We start from the raw sequence: 18,271 nt of genomic DNA, 5'->3' as shown, positions 1-18,271 counted from the left end.
AAAATGTTCCCCCAAAAACCTGTTAGGAGTACGTTTCAGGCAATATAAAGTTGATTGGTAGTGACTTTTTTTTTGGTCCCTAACATTCATCGAGCTCTGGACTTAGTAATTTTTTTTCCGTTTCGGTAGTGACACTACCGAAACGAAAAAAAAAAATGTTCCCCCAAAAACATGTTAGGAGTACGTTTCAGGCAATTTAAAGTTGATTGGTAGTGACTTTTTTTTTGGTCCCTAACATTCATCGAGCTCTGGACTTAGTCATTTTTTTCCCGTTTTGGTAGTGACATAATGGTGTCACTACCGAAACGAAAAATGTGTTTTCCCCCCAAAAAAACTGTTAGGAGTACGTTTCAGGCAATTTAAAGTTGATTGGTAGTGACTTTTTTTTTGGTCCCTAACATTCATCGAGCTCTGGACTTAGTAGGAGTTCGTTTCAGGCAATTTAAAGTTGATTGGTAGTGACTTTTTTTTTGGTCCCTAACATTCATCGAGCTCTGGACTTAGTAATTTTTTTTCCGTTTCGGTAGTGACACAATGGTGTCACTACCGAAACGAAAAAAAAATTGGGTAGCACTTTACAATAATGACCCGTTATAAAGCATTTATAAACGTTTATAAGTAGTTTGTAGACTATTAACAAATCATTAACAACCTGTTTGTTGACATTCGTAAATTATTACTAAAACCTTTATAACTACAGTTACAAATCATTTGTAAAGTATTAGTAAGTAGTGAACTATTCATGAATAAGCCATTTATATACATATGTAAAAGATTATTAAATCATTTGTAACGACCCATTCTAAAGCATTTATAAACGTTTATAAGCAGTTTTTAGACTATTAACAAATCATTAACAACCTGTTTATTGACATTCGTGAATGATTACTAAAACCTTTATAACTACGGTTACAAATCATTAGTAACTATTCATGAATAAGCCATGTATAATACATCTGTAAATGATTATTAAATCAAATGTAACTGATGTTACATAATATATACAAGCTATTGGTAGCTTGTTCATGTTTAACATATGCTTTGTTAAACATTCCTAAAGTATCTATAAATCCTTAGTACATGTTATTATGTGCCCTATAGTAAAGTGAAGACAGTTCATCATTTACAACTGTCTGTTAATGTGTTTGTTCATGTTTAACATGCTTTGTAAAACATTCCTAAAATATCTATAAATCCTTTGTACATGTTATTATGTGCCCTACAGTAAAGTGAAGACAGTTCATCATTTATGACTGTCTGTTAATGTGGACTTTCTCCTTACCTGTTGCAAACTACCTGGCTTTCATGAATGCAGACACCAAACAACACAACCATTTCACTCCTAATAATACCTATTTGATTTGACATCCTGACTTGCTGCTGTAGCTGAGGCTTGAACCTGTTACCTGCGGCTCACTAGTCAGTGACTATTCACCTACAGCTGTTTCCTTGGAATCTGTAGTTCTGAAACGTTTTGTTGTCAACCCCCCAAATTGACATGTATTTGGGCAGTGGACCCCAATGTGAAAAGATGTAGTGTCAGGGCCCCCCATGAAAAAGATTTATATTTATGCTGTAACACATTTTTTTTTAATGTATTTGTCTTGTTTGTTGTTCAAGTCAAAGCACCAGGAAGGCTGTACTTGTCAGCCATCTGTTAGCTCAATGGGTTGAGACGCAGTATTCATGATCCAGAGGCCATGAGTTCAAATCCCATTGATGTCTTTCCTATGATTCTTTCCTTTGCAGACTGGCTTCCAGAAGATCAACTGAAAACTACCAGGAAGGCTATATTTGTCATCCAACTGTTAGCTCAATGGGTTGAGACGCAGTATACATGATCCAGAGGCCATGAGAAATCCCATTGATGTCTTTCCTATGATTCTTTCCTTTGCAGACTGGCTTCCAGAAGATCAACTGAAAACTACCAGGAAGGCTGTACTTGTCAGCCATCTGTTAGCTCAATGGGTTGAGACGCAGTATTCATGATCCAGAGGCCATGAGTTCAAATCCCATTGATGTCTTTCCTATGATTCTTTCTTTTGCAGACTGGCTTCCAGAAGATCAACTGAAAACTACCAGGAAGGCTATATTTGTCATCCAACTGTTAGCTCAATGGGTTGAGACGCAGTATACATGATCCAGAGGCCATGAGTTCAAATCCCATTGATGTCTTTCCTATGATTCTTTCCTTTGCAGACTGGCTTCCAGAAGATCAACTGAAAACTACCAGGAAGGCTGTACTTGTCAGCCATCTGTTAGCTCAATGGGTTGAGACGCAGTATTCATGATCCAGAGGCCATGAGTTCAAATCCCATTGATGTCTTTCCTATGATTCTTTCCTTGAGTGGGTTCGATTCCCACTGCGAGTCATGTGTCCCCGGTAACTTGGGGCAACGGATAAATTGACTGATATTCTTCGTGATGCTTCCCTTTGCAGAATAACTTCTAGAAAAACAAGTTAAAACCACCAGGAAACCTGTAACTCTCAGCCAACAGCATAGCTCAACTGGTAGAGCGTCTGACCAAGCTTGTGGAAGCAATGTCATTGGGCATCCAGGTGTCAATCAACTCTAGTCAACATAGCAGGTTCTGACAGGGGGTGGGACTAAAAAAAGCAGGAAGGAAGACAGTCTGAGAGTGAGAGAAACAGGTGAAAACAGAGATGTCTGTTAAACCAGCTGACAATAATAACAAGTTGGGCTGTGGCTGGTCAACTAACACACTAGCCTGGAGGAGAAGAGATTGTGTGAGACATTTCAACATGTTTCTGAGTGAGTATGGATGCTATCTGAGAACTGCAATGCCATGGACATTTAGTTAAAGTATAGGACCTTTATAGTCCTAGAAGGCTGTGATACATTTAATTGACACAGGAGGGCATAGGAGTGATGTGTGACTTTGTATATGGAATACATGGAATTAATGTAATATCACACAGCCATTGCAGGACTAGGACCTTCAATAGTGTTGTGGTGTTTTGGATAGTGTGCTTCAGGACCTGCTACCAAAGCTGTTACAGTAGAGGCGCTCAGGACTTGTCACTGCATACCAGAGGATCCAAGTGGACACAGACAGGTGCGGTACTGGGTTATCCAGCACACAGACAGACAGGTGGGGTACTGTACTGGGTTCTTCAGCACACAGACAGGTGGGGTACTGGGTTCTTCAGCACACAGACAGACAGGTGGGGCACTGGGTTCTTCAGCACACAGACGGGTGGGGTAGTGGGTTCTCCAGCTCATCTTGTTGGGAAACTGTTTGCAGCAGCTGTCTAAAGTTTTCAGTTCAAACGAACTGAGAGACAGTACTTTCATTGACGATTTCAGATTTCAACTCTGACAAGCCTTCAGGACAAAAATAAATGTGGTTTGTGAAGCTAACTGTTTAAAATGTTCCTTTGGACTGGATGGGTCCTTCATTAGCCCTAGAATGTCTGTGATCTTACATACATTTCAAGTATTCCAAATACACAGTCATAGATCCCCCTCGTAGGCGCGCTGTGTAGTGACGATCTGCGCGGCCGTAAAAGTGCTCTAAACTCCGTCTGTACTCACCCAATAATTAAATCCTAAGACTTGGAGTCATTTTTTGTCCTCTAGTGTCATATCCATTTGAAAGTTCTGGCAGAAAACGTGTGTTTAGTCAAATATCTCCACTTTTCCACTAGCTTCACACGGACGAATGTCTGGATGCGCTAGGGGGGCGCGAGTTGAGTGACGGACCCATTTGCTTGAGTGGGTCCGTCACTCAAGTTGCGCCCCCCTAGCGCATCCAGAAAGTCGTCCGTGTGCAGCTCGTGGAAAAGTGGAGATATTTGACTAAACACACGTTTTCTGCCAGAACTTTCAAATGGATATGACACTAGAGGACAAAAAATGACTCCAAGTCTTAGGATTTAATTATTGGGTGAGTACAGACGGAGTTTAGAGCACTTTTACGGCCGCGCAGATCGTCACTACACAGCGCGCCTACGAGGGGGATCTATGACTGTGTATTTGGAATACTTGAAATGTATGTAAGATCACAGACATTCTAGGGCTAGGTCCTTCATGTTAGAATCATTTAGAAATGAAAGCAGAGTGATCCACTGCTTCTTTCTCTTTTTCATCTGTGATTGATTGATAGGCCTGTCACAATAATGATATAATCGGCGTCATCGTTTCCATGTTGCAAAATGTTCCTATATTTTCAAACGTTTTCAAAAGTAGTGGAACTAGCTGATCTATAAGTGTAACAGAGTTAAAAGTTCATTTAGAATTTGTCCACTATTGAGCAGCACCAGCCAATATTTGTTGGTTCAAACTAATGTACTGTGGTATTCTGGTGCACTGCATATCGCACTGTATGTCCTAGTGGTGTTGCTGTAGCTGCCTCAGTGCGCATTCCTGGTCTGCTGAGGGTAAGCGGTGCTCTTAAAACACAGTGATGTATTTTTATGATTTTGCTATGAAAAACAGTTAATTTCAGATGTAAGTTGAAGCACACAGTGCTTAATTATTTTATGACGTTGGGTCATTATGAGGATATCATTCTGAGTGCAATTAACCCTGTTGTAAACGTCTTTTGTTTCATCACATTGGGACTAGTGATGACATCATTCAGTGTTGTTCTTTTTCCGTGAAAATGAAATGAATGTACTTTTTGTTTTGTGTTGCACACAGAAAGTCTTGATGATATGCAGTGCCCATCCAAAGACAAATATTGTGTTATTTGTCTGTTTCCTACAGGTATGTGCAATATATAATGTACCAATTGTATAACAGTTGTTTTCTCATTGAATGTTCTGGCTGGTAGTTTTTCTGTAAACTCAATGCTGAGTCCAGTATGCTGCAATGGCATTGTTACTTAACTACTCTATTTAAGAGTATATAAAAAAACACTATTAGATAGAAGTTTCTGTTATTGGTCAGGGAAACAGTATTAGATAGAGGTTTCTGTTATTGGTCAGGCTAAAATAAAAGAGTGGATTCCTGGTCTGCTGAGGAAGGTCTTGATGATATGCAGTGCCCATCCAAAGACAAATATTGTGTTATTTGTCTGTTTCCTACAGAATAAACTGTCAAACGTGGTTCCTGGTCTCATCCTTGCCTACCAAGTGGTATCCGTTACATAAGCTCACAACGCATCGCAATGCAACACGTTGTGAGCTTGTAGATCGGCTATAATCACTACTTTTTTAAAAACATAATTTTTAAGATAAAATGATTAAATATGGCCTATTTTGGCCATAGTATATTATTTATTTTAATTATTGTTATCATTCATTTTGTCGTATATTTAAAGGTAGGGTAAGTGATATTTTTGGGTTAAAACAAAAAGTATTTTGTTAAAAGGTTAAAATACTATATTCTGATAGTAATCATTGCTATAGAGTGTTTTTTTCAGTAACAGGAGTCTCCCTGTCTCTCCAGCTCTTTAATAAACAGAAAATACATTTTTTGGTAGGTGTCAAAATCTCAGCCAATCAGGAGAAAGTACCCATTTTTAAGCTTAATTTGTATAGTGTTCCAGTTCCAATTTTGTCTGCTCATTTCTTAGTGTCATCACTTCCAATTTCTCTTGTTTAATCTGTATCCTGATTGAGTTCTCTGTCCTGGTTGAATAAAATTGGAAATGAAACTGAAACTGAAACAAAAATGCATTTTCTGTTTAATAAAGAGGTGGAGAGACAAGCAGACTCCTTTTACTGAAGAAACACTCATAGCAATGAGTACTATCAGAATATAGAGCTATTTAACACTTATTTTAACCAAAGCAAATCACTTACCCTACCTTTAACTATATTGAAGAAAGTTATAACTTAGCATTTCAACTTTTAATAACTCCCCCATTCTCTCTCTCTCTCTCTCTCTCTCTCTCTCTCTCTCTCTCTCTCTCTCTCTCTCTCTCTCTCTCTCTCTCTCTCTCTCTCTCTCTCTCTCTCTCTCACACAGAGCTGCTCCAGTCGTCTCCAGGTGATGACTTCACAGCGGAGTCTGGCATACCGTCATGTGGTTCTAGAACGGCGGATGGCTCCATCTTGCCCCCCTGCCCACCCATCACTGCCCGCCCATCCCCCCCAGGCCTGGAGCAGAGTGTTTGCTGTCATCCTGTACGCCGAGTTCCTGAAAGAGCTGGCGGCCATCGCCCAGGAGCACAGCGTAGTGCCGGACCACTCATCGCTTCAACCCCAAATTTCACTGTTCTGGGGGGAACGTTCACCAGAAATAGCTGATGTCCAAGCTCATGACGCGTCAAAATGTGACGCGTTGTGAGCTTGGAGATCAGCTATTTCTGACAAAGAGATTTGGTGTAGTACAGTACAGTTGCTGTACAGTTGCAACTCAGATCCGTTTCACTGTGTATATCGAGGGTTTAAGTGGTTAACCTGGTATTCTCCTGGTGTAATCACTGACAGGTTGGATCTGTCAGTGCCAGCAGTACCAGAGGTCCTGGTAGGATATAACGCCAGCAGTAGCCTACATGAGGTCCTGGTAGGACATAGAACCAGCAGTAGGCTACTAGAGGTACTGTGTCAAAGAAACATTGCCAGGATGGATAAACTAGCTGTCTTGGGAATTGAAAAAGATAGTAGACCCGTAGGAGCCAGATTGCTCAGATAGAGCAATCTGGAGCTATTACTGCCGCGGAGACATCACATTTCTCTTTTGGGCCTAGAGTCCCAAAAGAGAAATTTGATGGCTCCCCTGGGGCCTCTGTCTCGACTCAAGACCCTAAAGAGAAATTTGATGTCTCCCCGGAATCATACGAGGAAGTAAAATGTATAATAAGCAAGAAAGGAAACATGGCAGCAATAAATGGATCCAGGGAGAAAGCGTGGCAAAGTTTTGCCGACAAATTAAATGCACAAGTCGTCCAAAAATATATACAATGTATATGCAAGTTCATAAATATATAATTCAGTTAGGCTTAAACATGAGGAATGTATGGTGAATATTGGAATTATCGCCTACTAATCTACACTGCGATAGCCTATTATATGCGCCATGCATCCAACCAATATGTCTGAGTCTGTGCTCAGGAATGTGTCAAAAACTAAAAAATCTCCATGAACTCAAAGCTTCATGGAGTGTGTAATTGATAGAAAATAAGTATTTCTTGGGTGAACTATTCTTGAACTTGTCTTGTTCAAGGACACTTTGACACATTGCTGAGGCCTGGGATCGAACCTGAGATTTTCGGCGTGACAAAAAAGACTGTCTTGCTAATAAAGTGTCTCATTTTCTACAATGTATTTGATATTACCTTTATATTATTTAATACATTATGCATTTCATCCTCTATATATTGTCCAGCAACCTTTATGATAAAGGTGAAAAACGATAGTAAACCCGTAGGAGCCAGATTGCTCAGATGCCAAGGATCTTGTATTGGGATTCAATCCCATGACCTTGTGGTCTGAAGTCAAGAGCTCTTCCAACAGAGCTAACCAAGCACACTGACCTTCGTACATTGGCATTACATGAACGTGATGGGTCATTCCACCAAATTAATTAAAGCCATTTGGCTCATGCACTTTACAAGTGGGCTTATTGTCAGCAACAGCCAAGAACACAGGAGTCTATCCCTATTACAGCACTAGACCCCAGGGAGACAGACACATGCTGATTTGCCATTTCCAGGATTTGATTTCCAGGATTTGAGTCTTGAGTCCCAAGACTCAAGACCCAAAAGAGTCTTGAGTCGAACGCATTAGATCCAAGTAGACATCAAATTTCTCCTTTGGGCCTGAAGTCCCAAGACTCAAAGGCCCAAAAGAGAAATTTGATGTCTACTTGGATCTAATGCGTTCGCAGGAGTAATTGGTTCGACTCAAGACTCTATTGGGTCTTGAGTCGAACCAATTACTTAATATTTTGGACACAGCTGGTTTCTGCCCGACAGCACAGATATACAGTACTACTGTCAGGACTTGACTGTGACAAACATATTTCCCTGTGTGATTATGAATATGTAGGGGAAGAAAACTGATTATTTGTATTGATAATTTATCATTTGTATATAAACGCAATGAGATTATTCTAATGATGCTTAATCTCTAAATATATTATTTTGTGACAGTGTGAATACCAGAATGGTACATTTTTGTATTTAACTGAATAAATTGTTCAGTTTGATTACAAATCATATTTATAGCCTTATACAGTTTCCATACTGTTAGCTGATACATAAAGATGTTCCCTTAATTGTGTCTTGTGTCTCTTTGTGATTACAGTTGGTTGATGACCAATTATTGTATTTAGTCATGTTTAATTCTTGGTTATTACTCCATCAATGGTTCTGTTTTTGTTGCTTAATCATTTTAAATAACGCTCACCTTATTTTAACTGAAGCGTTTGTTGTTCCCTTCAGATTGTTGTGTTGACATCCGTCACATCTTAAATAAACAGCTTTTAAAAATAAGTTTCGTGTATGTGTATTTGGCAGAGGTGGGGACTTGGACTCGAGACTCGAGACTCGACTTGACTTGAAGTCCCGATTTTGATGACTTTAGACTTGCTTGACCAAATCAAAAATAGACTTGGACTTGCTTGGGACTTGAATGCCAAAGACTTGAGACTTGACTTGACTTGAACGCTAAAGACTTGAGACTTGACTTGACTTGAGCCCTCTTGACTTGAAAAACCCTGTCCTCAAGGAGGAAATTAAAAGTACAGTATCTGCGTTCTGTTGGCCTGGAAGAACCCTTGTTTTAAAACAAATGCAAATTGTGAAAAATGCTCATGATGTATGTAAATCTTTACATATCTTGAATTAACATTTTGACTTGTTTGGGACTCGAAACAAAAGGTTAAGACTTGTTTGGGACTCGAAACAAAAGGTTAGGACTTGTGTGGGACTCGAACCAAAATGCTAAGGACTTGTGTGGGACTCGAAACAAAAAGCTGGGGACTTGGACTTGACTTGGGACTTGGCTGTGTTGACTTGGACTTGACTCGGGACTTGAGAGCAAAGACTTGAGACTCGACTTGGACTTGCAACATAGGGACTTGGTCCCACCTCTGGTATTTGGGGTATGTTTGATTGAGTGTTTAACCCTCTTTTTGGACAGACTGACTAAAAAGACTAAAAACTGCTGTTTGGACGCCATCTAGTGTCCATCAGCAGACACTACAGCTGTCTGAGGATATGGGTGTAAAATGTATTTCAGATCTCCTGGTGGAAAAGTGACGCATGTGCTTACTCTCTATTGATTTTATCCCACTGTTAGGGTTGTTTTATATATATTTGTTTAAGACTTACAGTAGGCTGCCATGTCCCACTGGAATACAGTGACTGATATGAATTAATAATATACTGGGACCATACGTAAAAATAATGAAGAATACCTTGTGATGTCAGTGACATTTTATTACAAATGAAAATAAAAATAAGAAACAGTGCAGTAACAACACGTTTTCGTATAGCAGCAATTTTGCATGTACAATATAAATATAAATATATTGTCTGTCGGGCGGAAACCTCATTATGGCCAAAACTGTAGGGGTGTTTTTTTGGGACGAGCGTTCCGCAATGGTAGATAAGCAAACTGAGAAACAGGCTAACGACTAGCCTCAGTTAACAGGCTGAACCCGCTGAAGCTGCGTAATGCTACAGTCAAAGATGCTATCAGAAACGGGAGTTTACCTCCCGTTTCTGCGTGACGTTGTGGACACGCCTTTTTAGGAGACCGGAAGCAAGTTGGAGTCCACCTACGTCACGCAGAAACGGGAGGTAAACTCCCGTTTCTTATAGCATCTTTGACTGTAGCATTACGCAGCTTCAGCGCGTGCAGCATGTTAATTCAGGCTAGTCGTTAGCCTGATTCTGAGTTTGCTTATCGACTGTTACGGAACGCTCGTCCCAAAAACACACCCCTTACCGCTGCGGGTAACGGCGACCCCCGGGGACGCCCGTGGACGGTACTGCAGATATATATAGATAGACGGATTCCATGTAATCTCAACATTGCATGCATGGCGCATTTAATAGCATTGTTTCATCTTGATTGATTGATTGATGTACTACTTTATTTAGTAAGACATGAGACCAAGGAAGTACATATTCACAATACAAGGTCTATTAAACTGGAAGGCTCATAAAGCACTAAGCTTGTTTAACAATTAGATCCCCACGCACATAAAACATGATTGTATATTACATTCCCATATTCTGGAGTGTGTGACAGGTCAAAAGATGAAAATCCACAGCAAACACCTCTACCCCTGACAGAATGACTGGATCTACTAGATATACCCTCTGATGATCAGGGAAAGGGTTCATTATGACACGACTGAGATTTAGGTTTTTTAAAAACCATCTGTTAGAAAACGTTTACTCTGGCTGAGTCTGAACCCAGATTTACACTTTCATTGAAAGGAAACGGAGATATGTTTCGTAATGTCATAAAAATTGATACCCTTTTTGTCATTTATAAATTCCTTAGTTTCAGATGATCAAAACTATAGCAGTTTTGGTGTTAAATCAAGTAGGCTACATTGTTCTCACTTTGGACTGGACATTAAAAAATATGTCTTAAGTTTTCAACTATAGTTCCTCAAACAGTGCTGTATTATGACCACAGATCCTCTATGACTAACTGAATTAAGTTTAAGAAAATACCACTTCGCACTCATGGCATGCAGCATATCAATCAAAACAATGATCAATTATAGGCCGAGCTCCATACTTCGTTTTGAGGTATTCTAGTGACTCAGGGATAACAAATGACATAAATTCAACCACTTAAATGTAATGTATTTATTGCAACAACCAACCAAGAGTGTTGCAAACGGCTGAGTTTCTAACAAAATGAGGAAACTCACACAAACAAAGAACGTTTAAATTATTTTATTAAAACTAACTTAACCCCATATGGGTAACCGGTGAGCCTCAGGGCTCAATACTAGTGTATTTTCTGTTTTGTGTTATGAGGAAAGCTTCGACTGAAAATAGCTTATCGACAAGCTCACAATGTGTCGCAGTGAGCTTGTCGCTTGGCTGTTTTCTGCTAAAGCTATACCCACAGTACCCGGGTCGTTAACAGTGCTTAAAGAGCAAGACCACTTGCTAGACGTTTGGGTTGTGTGGTTACCTTGCCATGATGCATCTCCAAAGGTGGGCAAGAAATCTAAAATAATTGCTCCATTGATAATAAAAAAAATATGCTCCTCATTGAATTACATTGTAGGCTGAAACAGCTCTCAAAGTCTCTCTTTTAGCACAAACAAACACAAATAAAGTTGATTCGGACTATATAGAACATCACCAAACCCAGTACCGTTTGTTTTTTAAATAAAAATGCTAACATCCTGTTGATTTTGCTATTTTTATTAAAAAGAACTTGGACTGGATCCGCGGATCTGGATCGTCAAATAGTAAAATCAACAGGAAGTTGACTTTTTTTTTTTTTTTTTTAAACAGTACTGGGTTTGGTGATGTTCTATATTGACTGAATCAGCTTTGTTTGTGTTCGTTTACGTGCTAAAAGAGTGACTTTGAGAGCCGTTTCACCGTACAATGTCAATGAGGAGCATATTTTGAATGATCAATTTCTATTAAATTATTATACAGCAATTATTTTAGATTTCTTGTTCGCCTTTGGAGTTACATCATGACAAGGTAACTACACAACCCAAACCTCTACCACAGTGACCTTGTTCTTTAACAAGCAAAATCCAAAAGGCTGGAGTGCTCCCAGTGAGCTTCACGGTGAGAGAGAGAACAAGAATGAAGTCCAGCCACCTATTTTATAGAGGACAATCCAGGTGGGCCAGCTCTCCACTGATGACACACTCCGCCCTCCAATCATTCTGACACACATGACACATGGTTAGTAACCATGACAACCACACCAGTCACCCTGACAACCCCCAGGGTTGTCGCAAGAATGAAATATAAAAATAGATAGCTGTGCTGTGAATAATTTAGGCTGACAAGAACAAAGTATTTTTTTAACGACAGGACTGTATGGCATTTTGTTTATACTAAAGTATTGTATGACTTCATTTTTTATGACACAGTACGAGTTTAGTATGACTTTTCTCATATACTATTGTGTCAATGTAGGAACTGAATTAATAACAAGCTAAAGTCCTTTTTGCATCAACTCCTCCAAGGAACAGGCCATATGGTGTAGTTGGCAGGGCTTTATTGAAGAAAAGGTGACATTAAAAACAAACAATTAGACAAATAATCATACATTGATAATGATAATGAAGTGCACATTAGCATTCACACTGATTTACATGTCAACATTAAAGTCACATCAGACAATGATTATGAAACTGTCACTTTTACAAACTGTAATAAAAGTTATCCTTGCCTGGGCGTACATCTGTGCTGGAGGCTGACGACAGGGGAACAGGTTCTCCTGAGAGCAAGAAGCTGCGATGGAGAGATGAGTGAATGACATGGTCCAAGGAGTCTCAGATTCACTGAAGCAGTTAAACCGTGCAGGGTACAGAGGTCTGACTGTTTTTTTTTACCACAATAGAACTGTTGTGTGTATTTGAGCATTGCCCTGCATGCTCTTGAGTGAAAGATTACAGCCAGCTACAAACACGAAAAAACACCTATAGTGTAGGTCAGGGGTCTTCAACGTTTTCAGGCCAAGGACCCCCTAGCTGAGAGAAAGATGAAGCAGGGACCCCCTCTATAATTGTATAAAATTGTGTTTCAGATTAAGCTTTTTTGTTTACTTAGTCTGCTCTTTTTACCCTCTACACCTCTACATCTTTGCCAAAAATAGCCGATCTACAAGCTCACAACGCCTACAATGAGGAGCAAGAAAAACAATTATCAAAATTCATTTGAATCTTACATACAAAAGACTTACCAGGGTTTCTTTTCAATGTGCCAACATTGATACCTTCATTGCAAAGGATGCAAGTATTATGGTAGATCAAGTGTGCCAGCTAGCACTTGAACTACTTGACCCAGACAATGCCCTGCGTCTTTTCTTCCTGTCTGGCCGTTGGACTTGCTCATCTTGCTCTAAAGAATAGATTATGTTTAAAGTTTTTATTAAATTATGATGTCACTCACAACATAGAATAGGATTGAAATCTGCAAGTGGCAACTTTCATCACAATGAAAAAAAACTTACGATATCCAGTGGATATACTGTACTTCTTGCAATAGCTCGGTTTTGCATTCCAAATGGCATCTCAGTTTTTCCAGTCCTCATGAAGTCTTCTGATTAATGCTGCATCATCCACACTCTCAGAATAAGACAAAAAATGTGCATAGCCTTTTTGGGTGACTTTTGAATCTCAGTCTCAGGACCACCACAGATGAAGCACCTTAAGCCACAAGCTACAGAATCCTCTTCCATGCTGTCTACTAAAAGACAAGTGTCATGATTGTTTAACTAATAGTTGTTCAATGTAAGCAATAGGCTAGAGAAAATTGACATCTAAATTCACAGTAATCAAAAGTTTTGCCAGCAGAGGAAAATAAATGCCAAAAAGTAGATAAACTACCGTACCTTAAAATCGTCCAGACATATTTGCCAGGATGCAACACTCCCGCTCCTTCCCCACATGCAGACAGTGTATCCCACTGAGCATGTGCACAGTAGGTGTACACTCTTATCAAGTGTTTAGCAATATTTTCTTATCTTATTTTTCAGAATAGAATCAATTCAACAACACCCCAATCCCTTACCATTGATTATACACTGATTATACACTAACAATAACCAATATACCAATATTAGATGGCCAGGGAGACATTTTTACTCAAAAATAATGGTTGGAATGGATTCAGCACCCCTGAAAACCCCTAGTTAGACACCTCACAGGTTCATTTTAGACTTTTATTTATTTTTTAAATATTTTTCACCCAAGCCCTCTGGGCTCCTTAACTTTGATTGGCTCTCCAGGATTTTCCACGAGGATTTGGGTTTGCATTAATTGAGAGGTGATTCTAGACACCTATAAGAACACATTGGTGAAGAAAGCTATTGGTAGTACATTTTTTCACAGATGGTCCACACATATTGCTAAAATTCCCTAACTACTAGGGGTCCGTGGCCATAAAGCATACGTAAATGTAACAGACCAATCGTATTGTCACGTCACTCCTGATATCGCTTTTATTTCATTTTGAGAGGACTGATCCCCCCAAAAATCATGTTTTTGCTTCGGTTACATTTTGTGCATTTGTGGCGCCCCCTATGGGTCAAAATGGAAATGCTTTTGGGGATTTGTTGAGTAAACCATCCTCAACATGTGATTCAAATTTGGGATTCACCGGACGTTTCGTTCGTGATTTCTGGCATTTTTGGTAAAACGGGCCCCTCCCACTAACTTTGGAAGCCATTTACGGACGAACGGTAAGGACTATCAAAATGCCGTTTGGATATGTTTTTCGCATGGGCCCAGAGATCATGTGTAGGCCTACTGATTTTTGACATAGAAAATTTGGACAAAATATGTGGGAGGAGGAGCTAAAAGTGTGTTTTGATGAAAATTAAAAATGGCGGAATATCACAAATGCGTCATGACCCAAGGAATCTAGGGAAAAAATATTTTTAATTTACGACCTACGGTTCAAGAGTTATAGGCCAAAACGTAAAGTGGGCTGTTATAGCGCCACCATGAGGCCGACTGGTGTAATTTTTTTCCAATAATTTTGAACTAAATCATGAACCACCCCTCCAAGTCTTGAAACTCTAGCCCTTACGGTTTCTGAGAAATAAATACTTGAATGGGAGTTTTTTCATTTTCCCATTAAAGTGGATGGGGACATTTAATGCACTAATAAATCAATATCAATTAAACTATGAAACCAATCTCTTAGCAAGTACAAGCAAATACAAGCACACGATTCCCGGTGAAGCCGGTCATTTTGACATATGGCACTAAATTGGGAAAAATAAATTGTGGGAGGAGATGCGGTTCAAAATAAACTGTTATGGCCTCGGAGGATAACAATAGTCTGGTTGCCAACCACACTAACAATAGTCTGGTTGCCAATTCGGCCAACAACCACACTAACTAGCAAATTAACATGAATGGCCGTGGCTACATATCAGTGAGGGATCACACAAAAAGGGTGGAATCCCCCAAAATAGGAAAAATGGAAGAACACTGACATACTCCGCAAGGAAGCGTCAGTGTATAAGTCATTCAAGGCGTGTTGTGATCGGCATTCACTCCACCAGCTGATCACTCAGCCCACAAGGCTGTGTGTTTCCTCTCAAACTACCATAGATCTCATTCTAACAACGGACAAGGAAAAAATCCTAAATAGTGGTGTTTCCACCTGTGGCATATCTGATCACAACATGATCTTCTGCACCAGAAAGAAACGTAAACCTAAGACCGGTTACCACAAAACAGTCACAATCAGAGACCTCAAAAATTATAAGAGTGAGGACTTAGATCACAGACTGGAGGAACAGGATTGGTCCGACGTTCTAAACAGCACACAGGTAGACGAATCCTGGCTTTGTTTCAAAACCAAATTCATTCAAATTTTGGACAGTGTGGCTCCCATGAAAACCATCAGGGTCAAAACCCGCTCGGTACCATGGATGAATTCGGACATCCTTACTGCCATGAAAGTCAGAGACAAAAAGTGTTCTGAGCTTCATAAAAGTAGGATCAAACTAGCCAAATGTTTTAACAAAGGTCTCGAATCCCACGTAGCTAAACTTGAAAAGGAAAAAAACAAGCTAAGAAACAAGGTAAATAGCATGCTCCTGTTAGCAGAAAAAAGCTACCTCGATGACAAGATTGAGGAAAATCAAAAAAAAACACGAGAGCTTTGGAGGCTACTCAAGAACCTCCTAGGCTGCAGCAAAAAATTGAAAACCAGGCTTTCAAACTTAAGCCTCAAGGTGAATGACACTCTCATTTCATCCAAACACGAAGTGAGTAAAATCCTCAACATATTCTTCACGACCGTAGCCTCAGATTTGGTTGAAAAACTTCCTCCACACTCTGGGAGATATGGTGAGGAGTATGTTGTCTCATTTTACGAAAAACAGGGTGTTTGCAAAGATGACTTTAAACTCTCCCCTGTGAAAACAGAAGAGGTGTTTAAAAAATTGAGTGCTCTTCATCAACACAGAGCCACAGGCCTCGACAATATCCCCCCCAAATTTCTAAAAGACTCAGCCGCCTCCATTGCTCCAATCATTACCCACATATTCAACCTCTCCACCACACAGGGACAGGTCCCCAACGACTTCAAAAAAGCAAGGGTGACCCCTCTGTTCAAAAAAGGAAACCAATTAGACCCTGGCAACTACCGCCCTATTTCTATTCTAAGCTCCATCTCGAAAGTCATGGAAAAAATAGTCTATGAACAGGTCGACAAGTATCTTGCCGAGAAAAATCTAATCTACAAATTCCAATCTGGCTTCAGAACAAACCACTCCACTGACACATGCCTTCTCTATTTGAACGACTCTATCAAACAAGAGATTGAAAAGGGCAAATATTGCGGCATGGTCATGCTGGACCTCCAGAAGGCTTTTGACACCGTTAATCACCCGATTATGATCAATAAGCTCAGAGCAATAGGTTTTGATGACACGTCAGTGAACTGGATGAGATCCTACCTGGAAGGGAGGGAGCAAGTGGTGGAAGTAAACGGCACCCAGTCCCCCCCCCTCCCAGTGACTTGTGGTGTTCCCCAAGGAAGTATACTAGGACCCTTACTGTTCCTGATATATGTGAATGACATGTCGTCAGCCTGCGACTGCAACCTGTTCCTGTTCGCAGATGACTCGGCCCTGCTAGTCTCGGACAGGGACAGGCTGCAGGTTGAGAAAACTCTCAGCTCTGAACTCAACAAGATCTGCATCTGGCTCTCCGACAACAAGCTCTCATTACACCTGGGCAAAACGGAATGCATCCTCTTTGGGTCCACTCCTAACCTCAGAAAGGCAGAGAGCTTTACGATCAAAGCGGGTGATGATATCATCAAAAGAAAAAACGAAATTACCTACCTGGGCTCTATCTTGGAGGCTGACCTCTCTGGTGACAAAAATGCTGAAAAAACGATCAAAACGGTCCACAAAAAAACACGCTTTTTGCGGAGTATTGATCGTAAAGTCAGTAAGAAGACTCTGAAGACTCTTGCAGTGGCCCTCATACAAGGTCATTACGATTATGCATGTACTTCATGGTATCACAACACCACCAATGCCTTAAAAACAAGGCTCCAAACATCCCAAAACAAACTAGTAAGGCTACTTCTTGGCCTCAACTACAAAATCCATCTAACCCCTGATCATTTTGATAAGATTGGATGGCTTAGGGTTGCGGACAGAGTACAGCAACTTGCTATGGGCCTGGTCTTCAAGATATATCACAACATTGGGATCCCCCTGTATTTGTCAAAATACTTCCAAAATGTTAATGATGTCCACAATCACAATACCAGAGGCAGCTCCACAAACCTTGTCCAACCCTTTTTTGGCTCAACAAAGGGAAGTAACTCGTTCTCATGCTATTCATCAAAAATGTGGAACGCCCTACCAAAAGGAGTAAAGGAGTGTAAAACCCTACTCTCTTTCAAAACAGCCCTAAAGATACACCTTCAGGAGGCTGCAATTGGAAAATGGCCCCTGTCTAAGTCCTAACCTAACCTACCCCCCTACCCCCCCCCCCCCCCCTCTCTCCTTCTCCTTTTGTACATATTTCTCACCCTTCATACCAGTAACCTGTAAACTGATTGTATGACATTCTATAGTAGTTGTGTATATCTGTCTGTCTCTTATATGTCATCATGATTTGTGTGCATGGGGAACTCATTTGAAACAAGCTCTGTGCTTTTATGAGTCTTCCAGTTTAGTAGACCTTGTATTGTGAATTTGTACTTCCATGTACTGTTGTTCTCATGTCTTACTAAATAAAGTACATCAATCAATCCAGGAGAAATGGTGAAAACAGGAGAGTTGGCAGGCATGCCACAGGTCTGTAACTCTGAGAGTTATAATATGGGTGTCTTTGAAATTAAAACGTTTGAGAACCACTGTCCTACCAATCTGAGAACCCATTGGGGAAAAAAGGAAAATAAATTTGCTGTTGTTGGCTGCTGAATCTATCGTGAGAGATGACTGTCCTACTGACACACAGGAGGAGTCCAAAACACATGATTGTGTCTGCAAGTAGTATTGCCAGGTTTTGAGAAAGAAATAAGCAACCAGGTCTAGGAAAACAAGGCCAAAAGAAGCAACTATAGGGCCAGTATGAGCACTTTAAACCTATATACTGTATACATTGAAAATAGCAGATCTACAAGCTCACAACGTGTTGCATGTGAGCTTGTA

Source organism: Gymnoscopelus microlampas, assembly GCF_963454915.1.
Source record: "Gymnoscopelus microlampas genome assembly, chromosome: 13".
In the NCBI taxonomy this organism is placed as follows: domain Eukaryota; kingdom Metazoa; phylum Chordata; class Actinopteri; order Myctophiformes; family Myctophidae; genus Gymnoscopelus; species Gymnoscopelus microlampas.
Note: the sequence above shows the minus strand (reverse complement) of the source record.